Consider the following 10,793-nt stretch of genomic DNA (forward strand, 5'->3'; position numbering starts at 1 on the left):
TTTCTTTGATTTTGGATAAACAATTTCATGAGTCTCTTTTATTTGCTAATAGATAGAGCCAAAGCTAAATTTGCTGTCATTTAAATTCCAAATGTCATATAATATTTACTAAAACCATTTCCATAGAGGGCCATTTTTTTGTCCATAATATATCATGAGCGACAAGCTCTTTGTCTAGCTGCAACAACAATTATGATCACAAGCCTTGCAAAAGCAGGCTCAAGATTCACCTGGCCTTGCAGTTACTTATCTGAACTGTGATCAAATGCAAATTAAAATATGAAATGGGATGTCACATTTTGCCCATAAAAGAGGCAAAGGTTTTTTAATTTTTTACTTTGTATGTAAAACTATACATATAAAAACATGAATCACAGATTTTTTTCAATATCATAATTTCCCTCAAGTGTATTTTCAAATATAGGATCGATATAAATTTGAACTGGTATTGTAGTTTCAAGTATTAATTTACAGGGAAAAGAAAGGTAAACAAGCTGTTTCATTTCCCGTGACTATAATTTTCTGATAAGAAAACCTTCCTTGATGAAAATGAAAGTTGCCATTAGAATTCTCTGTAAAGAACTTATATAATGAAGAAGATATATAAAGCTAAACAAATATCTCTGTTTTAAGCATAAATTTACAAGTAATTATAGGAAAATTTTATTTTATTGCTTTTGTTATTGGGAACATATAAGATGAGGTTAGAACATTGCTTAGATGTGGTCCAATTGAATTGTGTTAATTGTACTTATATTAGACTAAATTTAAAATAATCTAGTCCAGTTCTATATTTTAAAATTTACCCAGAGAGTATACATAATCTTTTTCTTTGAGGAGAATGTATTTGTTGACTTTTAATCCGATCCTCCCTATATATATATATATATATATATATATATTTTTTTTTTGGGTTTGGGTTGTTACTAACAAGAAGATAAGACTTCAAAGTAAGAGGTATACTAGAAGTAAAAGTCACTGTCTAGTAAAGATCACTGAGGAAAAAAAAAAAAAAATTTTTTTTTCTCTTATCAAACAGGGCAAAAACAGAGCGATTACGTTGCATAGCAGTCAAATATGGCAGTGACTATTTAACTACCTTTAGTATAGGACATTTCTCTACTAAGTGAGTACTTAATTGCTTTCACAAATAGACACTTCAAAAAACACATTCTTTTATAAAATCTACTTTAGTAATTGACACGCCTAATATAGAAACTAGATTGAGCAAATTAAGTTAATCAGTTAAGTTAAGAAACAAGAAAGCTAGTTAGAATGAAAGTTCAAAGAAATATGGAAATTCATTAGTTAATAGACATACACAAAAGTTACAAACTCTACTTAATAGACACACTTAACATGGAGAAGAGGTTAAGGAAAATTCAAAGAAACCATGAAATCATTAATTTTGACAAATATATCTAACTAGTGTCTTTATATCGGTGGGGAAAAAAAAAGGGAAAAGAAATTAAGGTCTTGGTCGGAATGTAGATATTTAGATTGGTTGGCCTACAACCACTTGTGTAAAAAAAGGGGTCAACTGGAAACGGAGAGTCTTTCAAAAGGAAACATAAGAAAAAACCAAGAAATTCATTTTCGTAAACCAAGCAAAACGAATTGTCCTGGTTGGAAAGGAATTACTAATTTTGGTTTGTTTCAAACCACTTGATACGTGGAAAACTTAAGAGGTAGGGCATATTGATAAATTTGGGCTTATATCAATTTGCTTAGTATTTTGATAAATGAGTACTGGACCAGCGTCTCTCATCTCCAACAATGTGAATAGCAGACCAGGTGGTCTCCATTGCAGAAATAGCATTTGTTTGCTGGCAACAAAGTCCACAGTTACAATAAATCAGCTGTTTGATTCCCCAACGTGGACATGCTAAATTGCTGCAGTTTTTCCTAGTTTTAGGTTGTCTATATGTGTGTGTGTGTGTGTGTTTGCATTTTCTTTGACTCTGTCATTCTTCATTAGTCACTGGTTTGTTTTTGTTTTCTTGCTTAATAACTTAGCCTGAGCTTAGATATTCCAAGACTTGGTTGTGTGATGTCTAGCTTCTGGTGTCTTTAATGGATTAAGAACATGATCTGGTATTTAAATTGCTAATAGATGGGGACAGAGCAAAATTTGCAGTCATTTTCTTTTCAAATGTTTAATAATATTTAGTAAAACCACGGCATGCAAGGCCGTAAAGGTGACGCTTAGTTATATCAAACGTTTCAATAAAATAGCAAAACAGAACAAAATATTTTCTTCCAAATTTGGAGAACATAGGCAACCTTCTTTGAACCATTTCAATTTCTACCTTCATAATCTACCAAACATGTTACCTCCAAGGGGGTAAAATGCTTTCTAGTTTCTGATCATCATAAAATATTAACTCAAAGTCATATTACTTTGAACAGCTTGCTTATACAATGGAAGTAAATGAGAAGATTGACGTGTAAAGCTTCGGAGTTGTAACGTTAGAAGTGACCATGGGAAAGCATCCGGGAGACCTCATATCATCTCTGTTACTATCACCATTACTGGCTGTCTTAAGGATGTACTGGATCAACATCTCTCACCTCCAAGGGGGCAAATGGCAGACCAAGTGATCTACATTGCAGAGATGGCATTTGCGTGCCAGCAGTCCAACACCGAAAAAAAACGGAGTAGAAAACAAGTGAAAGATCAAGAATCAGCAAATGGAATTAGCAGATGATGGGAGTAGAGATTTCTTGGAAGAAACACACTTTCCAAAATGCCAATCAAGATGAAACCTCCAACGAGAAACTGGGTAATCAATCTCATCCCTTGTGGTTTGAAAGTAGACATTGTAGTGGTTTGACCCTTCCTTCCCTGTGATCTTTCCCACCCGCCAACCGTCATTGTCAAGGTATTCAAAACCGCTGGCCACCATCTCCGGTGGTACTGGCCTCACCTCGTTCTTCAACACTGTCTCCATTAACAGTCCAGATTCATCGTTCTTCAACAGCTCTTTGTACTGCACAGCGTACCTGTTCATGTTTTCGAGATGAGCCACTGCCGTAAGCTGTGTAGTATGATCCCAGAAAGCCATCCTCTCTGCTGCAAACTTCGACCTCTTCTCCTCCGTGAAATGCCATTGATGTTTCTTGAAGAAACAGAGTGAAACACTTGAAACTTGGAGCCCAAGAAAGAAATAAGAAATTATTATTATTATTATTTTTTCGGTTTAGAATAGAAAAGTGGGTTATTACTTCTTAAATATATGGGACTACATATGCATTATGTGAAATCCGTCGGAAATCTCTTTCCCTTTTGGATTTGGAAATCAGACAATTTATTTTTAATAATTTTTCTTCTCAAAGCCATTATCTCTAAACCGAGAAAAGTCATAAACTATATTTGGAGAAAAGTCAAAACTTTTAAACTTTTGTTTCTTTTAATTTTCTCCGTTTGTGTAAATTTTTTCTGATTCTATTTTAGATGAAATTACAAAGTAACCCATTATTTTTACACGTATTTCGATTTGCCTCCAAATTTTATTTTGAAATATTGTATTATGTCGAATTTCCTCATTTTTTATATTTTATTTATTTGAATTTGACTAATTTATCTAACCAATGCTTAAATTGGTTACATATTCAAATTATGACTCTTTTTGGATCAAAATTAATTAAAGTTGAACGACAATACCACAAAAACATTGCTTTATTTTATTTTATTTGAAAATTATGATCTACAAACTCTAATATAAAATTTTAGAATTGTACTAATCTGACATAATGCTATACTTCAGGGGAAATATCTTCAAAATATATGCCTGTATATATATATATATATATATCAAAACTTCAATAGGAATATTTTAAAAGGGAATATTAGAGCATGAATGAATATAATGAGGAATATTTTTTTATTTTCCTCTTATTTTAGTTTCACAAATGATTTTTATTTTTTCATGGTGCAACAAGAAGACTTCAAGAAACAATTTCATGAATGAGTCAAGGGATTTGGCTGCCTGTCATTCAGCTACTTGTTTTTTTAATGGAGGAAAAACTTTAACTGGCATTCCTTTATAAAGAATTTAATGGAATATATCTTTGCTGAACGATAAAGACTTTCAGCAGAACAAAACAGAACAAAATAATCTTCTTTGAAACACTTCAAGTTATATCTTCCTGATTTCGTCACCATGCTAGGCCTGAACAATATTCAGAAGCTCCATCTACTAAATTTTAGCACAAAATAAAAGTCCTTTGAGATACTCAAAAAAGGTTCATTCCAGGACTAAAAGCCATTGACCACTTGACAACTTTTTAGCCAATACAAAAATCATAATCATAATCATAATTTTACCACTGACTGTTCTACTTAGCAACAGTTTGACCCCCCTAGTTGGAGCCTCTCCATTTTAGTTTTCTTTTGAAAAAAATAATAAAAAAATTTCTTGAGCTCCTATACAAGATCACAATAGATTGACATACACACAACTCATTTTTAGACTTAACAGTAATTTAGTTCTCAACATAACTTCCAGTTGATAAAGAAACTAGTGTAACTAGTTGGCAGGGCTTATTTTTGTAATTGAACATTCTTACACTCTGCAAGTAAACGAGAAATACGATGTGTATTGCTTTAAAATTGTAACATTGGAAGATCTAATCTCGTGCTAGTTAACATCAGACTATTCATTATTCATTACCAGAAAGTTTCCATCAAATTCTTCTCAAGGATGTATTGGATCAGTAACTCTCACCTCCAAAAGAATGTATTTAGCAGAGGAAGTAGTCTCCATGACCAAGCTAGCATTTGAAACAAATTTCTCACAAGCTATCAACTCCAATGCAATCCTCCTCAAACCCTCCATGTATGTAGCCTTTTGGACTTCCTAAAAATTACTAACTTGCAGTGGTCTTTCCGTGTTTGTGTGTACTATTTGTTCTGCATTTAGCATGTCATGAGTCAATGAATTTGACTCTAAATATTGCAGTGGTGTTGGAGGGAATGGAAGTGTTTATAAAACACTACTACCAACTGGTCAAGTTGTTTCAGTGGAAAAATTCCATGTGAATGATGGAACAGCACATCAAGAAGCTTTCAAAAGTGAGACAAGTATTTTGACAAAAATGCACCATCGAAATATCATTGGTCTTTTTGGATTTTGTTCACATACAAGATACTCATATTTGGTCTATAAATTCATGGAACGGGGAAGTTTAGTTAAAATTTTGAGTGATAATGTAAACGCGATGGAGTTGGAGTGGATGAAGAGAGTGAATATTGTCAAAGGTTTAGCAAATGCCATATCCTATATGCACCATGAATGTTGCCCAGCTATAGTCCACAGAGACATATCAAGTAAGAATGGTTTGTTGGATGATGAATATGAAGCTCACATCTCTAACGTTGGTTCTGCTACAACTTTAGACACAAAGTCATCAAATTGGGCTCCATTTGTAGGAACCTTTGGCTGTTCAGCCCCAGGTAAATGTTCCATCAAAGTGACTTCTTTATGTTAAATCCATAACATATCTCTTGGTTCTTTTTAGTTACCAAGAAATCTCATGTTCTGCTCATTTCTCCAGGGGGGAAACAAAAACAATCATTTTAAAAATACAACTGGTACTTTTAATTTTGGCAGAACAAGAATTGAGAAATTCCTAGCAGAATCATAAGAAACTTACCTAGCAAAAGGATTCAAGACCAAATCATATTCATCATACGCATTTTTACATACTGTGTTTTTCCAAATAGCTTCAAAGATTGATTTCTAGACCAGATATGAGAGCCAAGTAATTCATGCATATTTACTAGATACATATTTGTCAGGACTCGTCCAAGATCCTTCACCAGAATTCTAGACAAGTCCTGATCCCAAGAAAATCCTACCGGACTTTCCAATGGAAAATCCATTAGAACCTCCCTTAAGGGTTGGACTTACCATAAATTCCCTGCACTGAAAACACATTTCTATATACACTACCTTATTCCTCCCACTTTACTACAATGTATCACCACAAATTTCAGCATTTCAATAATTAACAGGGAACCAGTACACAATTAAATAAATAATTGTTCAAATAGTATACAGCGTGTTATCAAATACAATTGAATATGAAATTTAATATAATAAAAGATAAAAAGAAATAATACAGGATAGAAAGGAAAGGAAGGAAAAGCTTCTTGAACTTTCGGCAACGAACCAAGAAGCCGAGCTCGTCCCTGGACGATCAACGTCAACTTACTTGGGCCTAGGGGAACGAAATTTAAAAACATGAGATGCTAATCATCTCAGTGAGTGATCCTAACTACGATACAATAATAATAATAATAATAATAATAATAATAATATAACGATAAGATGAACTTTATTAATTAATAATAAATAATCAAATAAATAATAAGTAGTTGAAATATTGTTTTCACTTAAAACCCTCACAGATCACTCAGTTGGAAAAGTTTCCATTTTTAAAACATTTTCACAAAACCCAATAATTGTACCCCAAAAATTAAGGAGTAATTAATTAAAAAATTATAAATAAAATAATTAAATTAAAGATCTAGAATGTATAATAAGAAACAAGAATAATTTTAATAACAATTATTAAATTATACACAAAATGTCATAAATAAAATAAGCAAAATCATAATAAATTTACATTAAAAATAATAAAGGAAATATTAAATTAAATGGAATGCAATAATTTAGAATGCACATAAAATACAAATATTAATTTAGAACTCAATATATATATTGAAAGCATATTTTTTTTAAAAAAAATCCAATTATTAAATTTAGAATAAGATATCATTAGATAAAATAAATAAAATCATAAATAAACTTGGATTGAAGGAATTTGGCATTAAAAAAAAAACTCAAAATATAAATTACAAAATTTACTAGTTAAATCCATGGAATAATCAAAGAAAACTTTTAATTAATTTTAAACTTCAACTTGAAATAGAGTATGAAATATAATAAAATTCATGTTAAAATCTCGAATTAAAACAAATAATAAAAACATGGTAAAGTACATTTAAACAATCAATCTAAAATAAGCAGAGTAAATCATTTAATTAATAATGGAAATACTTAAATCAATTTAATCATCTATTTGAAGTAAATGGTAAAAATATAAAAGAATTTATTTTAAAACACCAAATCCATTTAAATAGTAAAAATCAAGGTAAAATGCATTTTAGAAACATTGATTTAAAATAATTGACATAAAATATGAATAAACATATTTTAGAAAATACTAATTGGAAATAGGTGATAAAACAAATTAAATACACTTAATTTAAATACGATTTTAAAACTTTGGAATTTGAAATTTATATTTGAAAAAAAAAATTCTTGATGCACCACACTATATACCAGTGATGCCCTACGATACCCAGCGTCTCGGGCACCGTCTGGCAGGAGGTTAAAGAGAGAAACTTGCATACGGTCGCTTTGGCGTTCCGATAGCCCCGTTGCTTAAACCGTCATCCCGGCCATGGAGGGGGCGGCTTATATGCACTATCAAACTTGCCTGCTCTTGATCCAGTGGCAACTCACGAGAGACAATATAACTTGCGCGCTCATCCACATATACAGTACAGAACACTAGTACTGTATGAGTGCGTCTAAAACAAATAATTAAATTTATTATTAAAATACCCAGTTTTTCCAAAATTCACTATGGGAATTATACCATTTTTCAAACCCACATTTTCTTAAATCCTCATCATAAATCCATTGCATAAATTCCATCAATTCCACCATAAATAAATCATTCCCATAATATTCAACGCGTAAATATTTTCTTCAACATAATTTTAAAACAATAATTTAATCCTCAAGGTCCAAGATAAATGGAATTCCAATAAATCACATAAAAGTTCAAATATTCATAAAATCATAGAAACATATTTTTATTAAGCAAAATAAAATCATAAATAAATTCCACAACTAAATAAAATAATATTAAATTCACAATTCCTTTAAATATCAAATTTCCATAAAATCTAAATTTCCATAATTTGTCAAAAATATATACTTCAAATTATTCACATATTGGCATAAAAATTTAATTCACAATTTATCTAATAATCAACATAGAATAAAAATATTCAAATATTAAAATATCCAAAAATATAATTAATTTAACACCCGAAAATAATTTCGAAGGTGGGTCGCTCACCTCAAGCACACGTAATCAAGATCCTCCAGAGGATCAGTCTCACGACCCACACGTGCTCCTAAAATATCAACATTGCATAAGATCAAATATATTAATATTTTATTTGGATAAACAACACACGGTATCCGGGGGAGCTAATACAAACGGTAACTAAAATTCACGAATAATATATCGCAACGAAGCTTACAATGTGAGGATTAAGGATTGACTCTTACCTTCCAGAGATCGGACCCGAGGTGGCCTGAATCCTGCCGGGAAGGTTTCGGTCTTTAGATCCTCGAATCTCACAAATCGCCGTAAATTGGAGGAAACTGACCTCAGATTTGGGTTCAAAGGGTTTGGATTAGTGGGAAAGGTGGGTGGTGTGATTGGGAACTCGTTGGAATCAAGTTTTTCGATGACCCGTTGCGCTCATTGGAAACCATCACAGCCGGCGGCGTGTTCGATGGCCATTGGCCGTGAAGTTTGGTGGAAAGGTAGATCGGGGGATAGGTGACTCAACGGGACAGATGGTGAGGCAAATGGATGTTAGGATAGGGAGAAATCTGGGTTTGAAGCAATCGGTGCCGCCAGCCGAAAAAGCCTCAATCCTAATGCATCGGCAGTTGGCTGGCCGTGGGATTTGGTGGGCTAGCCGAAAATGAGGAGACGGAGGTGGTGGGGTGGCGTGTGTATGGAAATGGTGGCTAGAATGGAAGAAACGGTGGTGGTTGGTTGGTGGTGGGTCTCTCTCTTTTCTCACATGGCTCACACACGGGTTTGAGCCAATAAGAAACCATCCCATGGGTGCCACTTTGCACTCAAAGGAGTGGCTGAGATTTTGACATGTGGCATGTACTGTGCACATGTTTTACACAAGCATAAAATAATATAAAATATTACAATGTTAGAAAAATTTTGCAGGTTCATAACTTTCCAAAGAAATGTCCAAATTAGGCGTGCCACTAATCTATGAACTTGTATTGACAAGTACTTCACAACCATAAATGATTCAAAGCTCAATTCTACAAAAATAAAAGTCAACTTCGGCACCCTCAGACACGGACCTCAACTTGTTTTGCCTATAACTTTCAAACCGTAGCTCCATTTTTATCTTGCTACTAGTCTATGAACTCGGGTCGATGCATACTTCATAATAGTGCCTCGGTCAACCTAGAATTCTTGTAGAGTCAAAAAGTCAAAGTTTGACCCTTCTTGGTCGACAATGATCAAACCCGGTCAACTTCTGTCAACTTGAGAAATTTTCGACGTACTTCGGGACGGGGTATTACATATTAATTTGAATAATTAAGAGGGATTAATTTAAATGATTTGACTATCTTCTGTTATTGCACTACTAAGGCCTTTGAATACGTAAATTGAACAAGATGTGATGCGAACCCGCCCGAGCTCGCACAACTGACAACTCACTGGGGCACTGATCCGATACGGATGAAGATTGGACCGATCACTAAGGCTCAAGCTAAGAGGTTTAAGGATAACATTGCTGCCTTTATCCAGAGAGTAATTCATTCTCAAAAAGGCTTGTCCATACCTGAAGATAAAAGACCTGTTTTAAGTATCCTAGTGGTGGAGGCTGATACATCGGACACCCTTGCCTCGGACATCTGATCTCAGACTTCGGACATCGGATGTAACTTAGATCGGACAGACATCAGTTAGCTCGGCCAGACACAACTTAACTCGGACAGACATCAGTTAGCTCGGCCAGACACAAGTTAGCTCGGACATCAGGCAGACATAAGTTAGCTCGGTTGAAGACATAATTCAGCCTAGATGTCAAAGTCAACTTGTTACCTAATTTGCGATTGACTTTCTTTCTTTTTGGGTTTTTATTTATTTATTTTTTGGACAAATAACTTTAGGAAGGTTTTTATTTTATTCTTTCCATTATAAATTAATTAATTCCTAATTTAATATAAAGGAATTAATTAATCAAACTTAGATTAGGAAATGAAGTATAGTTTCGGCCAACTAGGTTTCTTTATGTGTGTGGCCGGTTTTACCTAGGTTTTTTTTTTTTTTGGGTTTATTTTGTTTCTTTCAAAGCCTGTTTAAAGGCTTATTTTTCAATATGAATACAACTTTGATTTAATTAAGAAAATACTTATGAGATTAATTATCTCTTTGTTCTTTGAGAACACCTAAAACACCATTAGAGAATTGGTTGTTTTAGCTTAACTTATCAATAGGTTTTCCATCCCCTATTGTGGCGCCTACATTATATCAAGATTTCTAACCACAGGTTGGTTAGGGGTTGAAGTCCATTCTATTAGAACTTGAACTTAAGTAAGATCCGGGCTAATATAATATGGGTTTAGGAGCAAGTCGTCCTAGGTTCGTATCATTTGGTATCAGAGCTAAGTTTTGTTCAAGTTTAATCTATCTTTATTTGTTTTATTTGTTTTTGTGTTATTCTGCAATTTTAGCATTAGGTTAAGGTTGCATCCATCCCATACACATTCTGCATCTTAAAAAGAAAAAAAAAATTCATTCCTAGTTGAATTAGGATTTCCTAGTCTTATCGTATTTTTGTTTCCTAGTTTGTTGGTTGGTTTTCATCATTGTTCTTGTTAATTTTGGTTTTTGTTGATTTTTCTTTGCTATTTTAGTCTTAAATATTTGCATTCATATAT

General features: G+C 33.0%; 1 pseudogene; it reads right to left on the reverse strand.

Moving 5' to 3' along the window:
• Nucleotides 1-2,684: 2,684 nt before the first annotated feature.
• On the reverse strand, nt 2,685-3,111 carry LOC132803129 (protein AGENET DOMAIN (AGD)-CONTAINING P1-like; annotated as a pseudogene).
• Between the last annotated feature and the right edge of the window lie 7,682 nt (nt 3,112-10,793).

The sequence above is a fragment of the Ziziphus jujuba genome, chromosome 3 (genome assembly GCF_031755915.1).
Source record: "Ziziphus jujuba cultivar Dongzao chromosome 3, ASM3175591v1".
NCBI classification, from domain to species: domain Eukaryota; kingdom Viridiplantae; phylum Streptophyta; class Magnoliopsida; order Rosales; family Rhamnaceae; genus Ziziphus; species Ziziphus jujuba.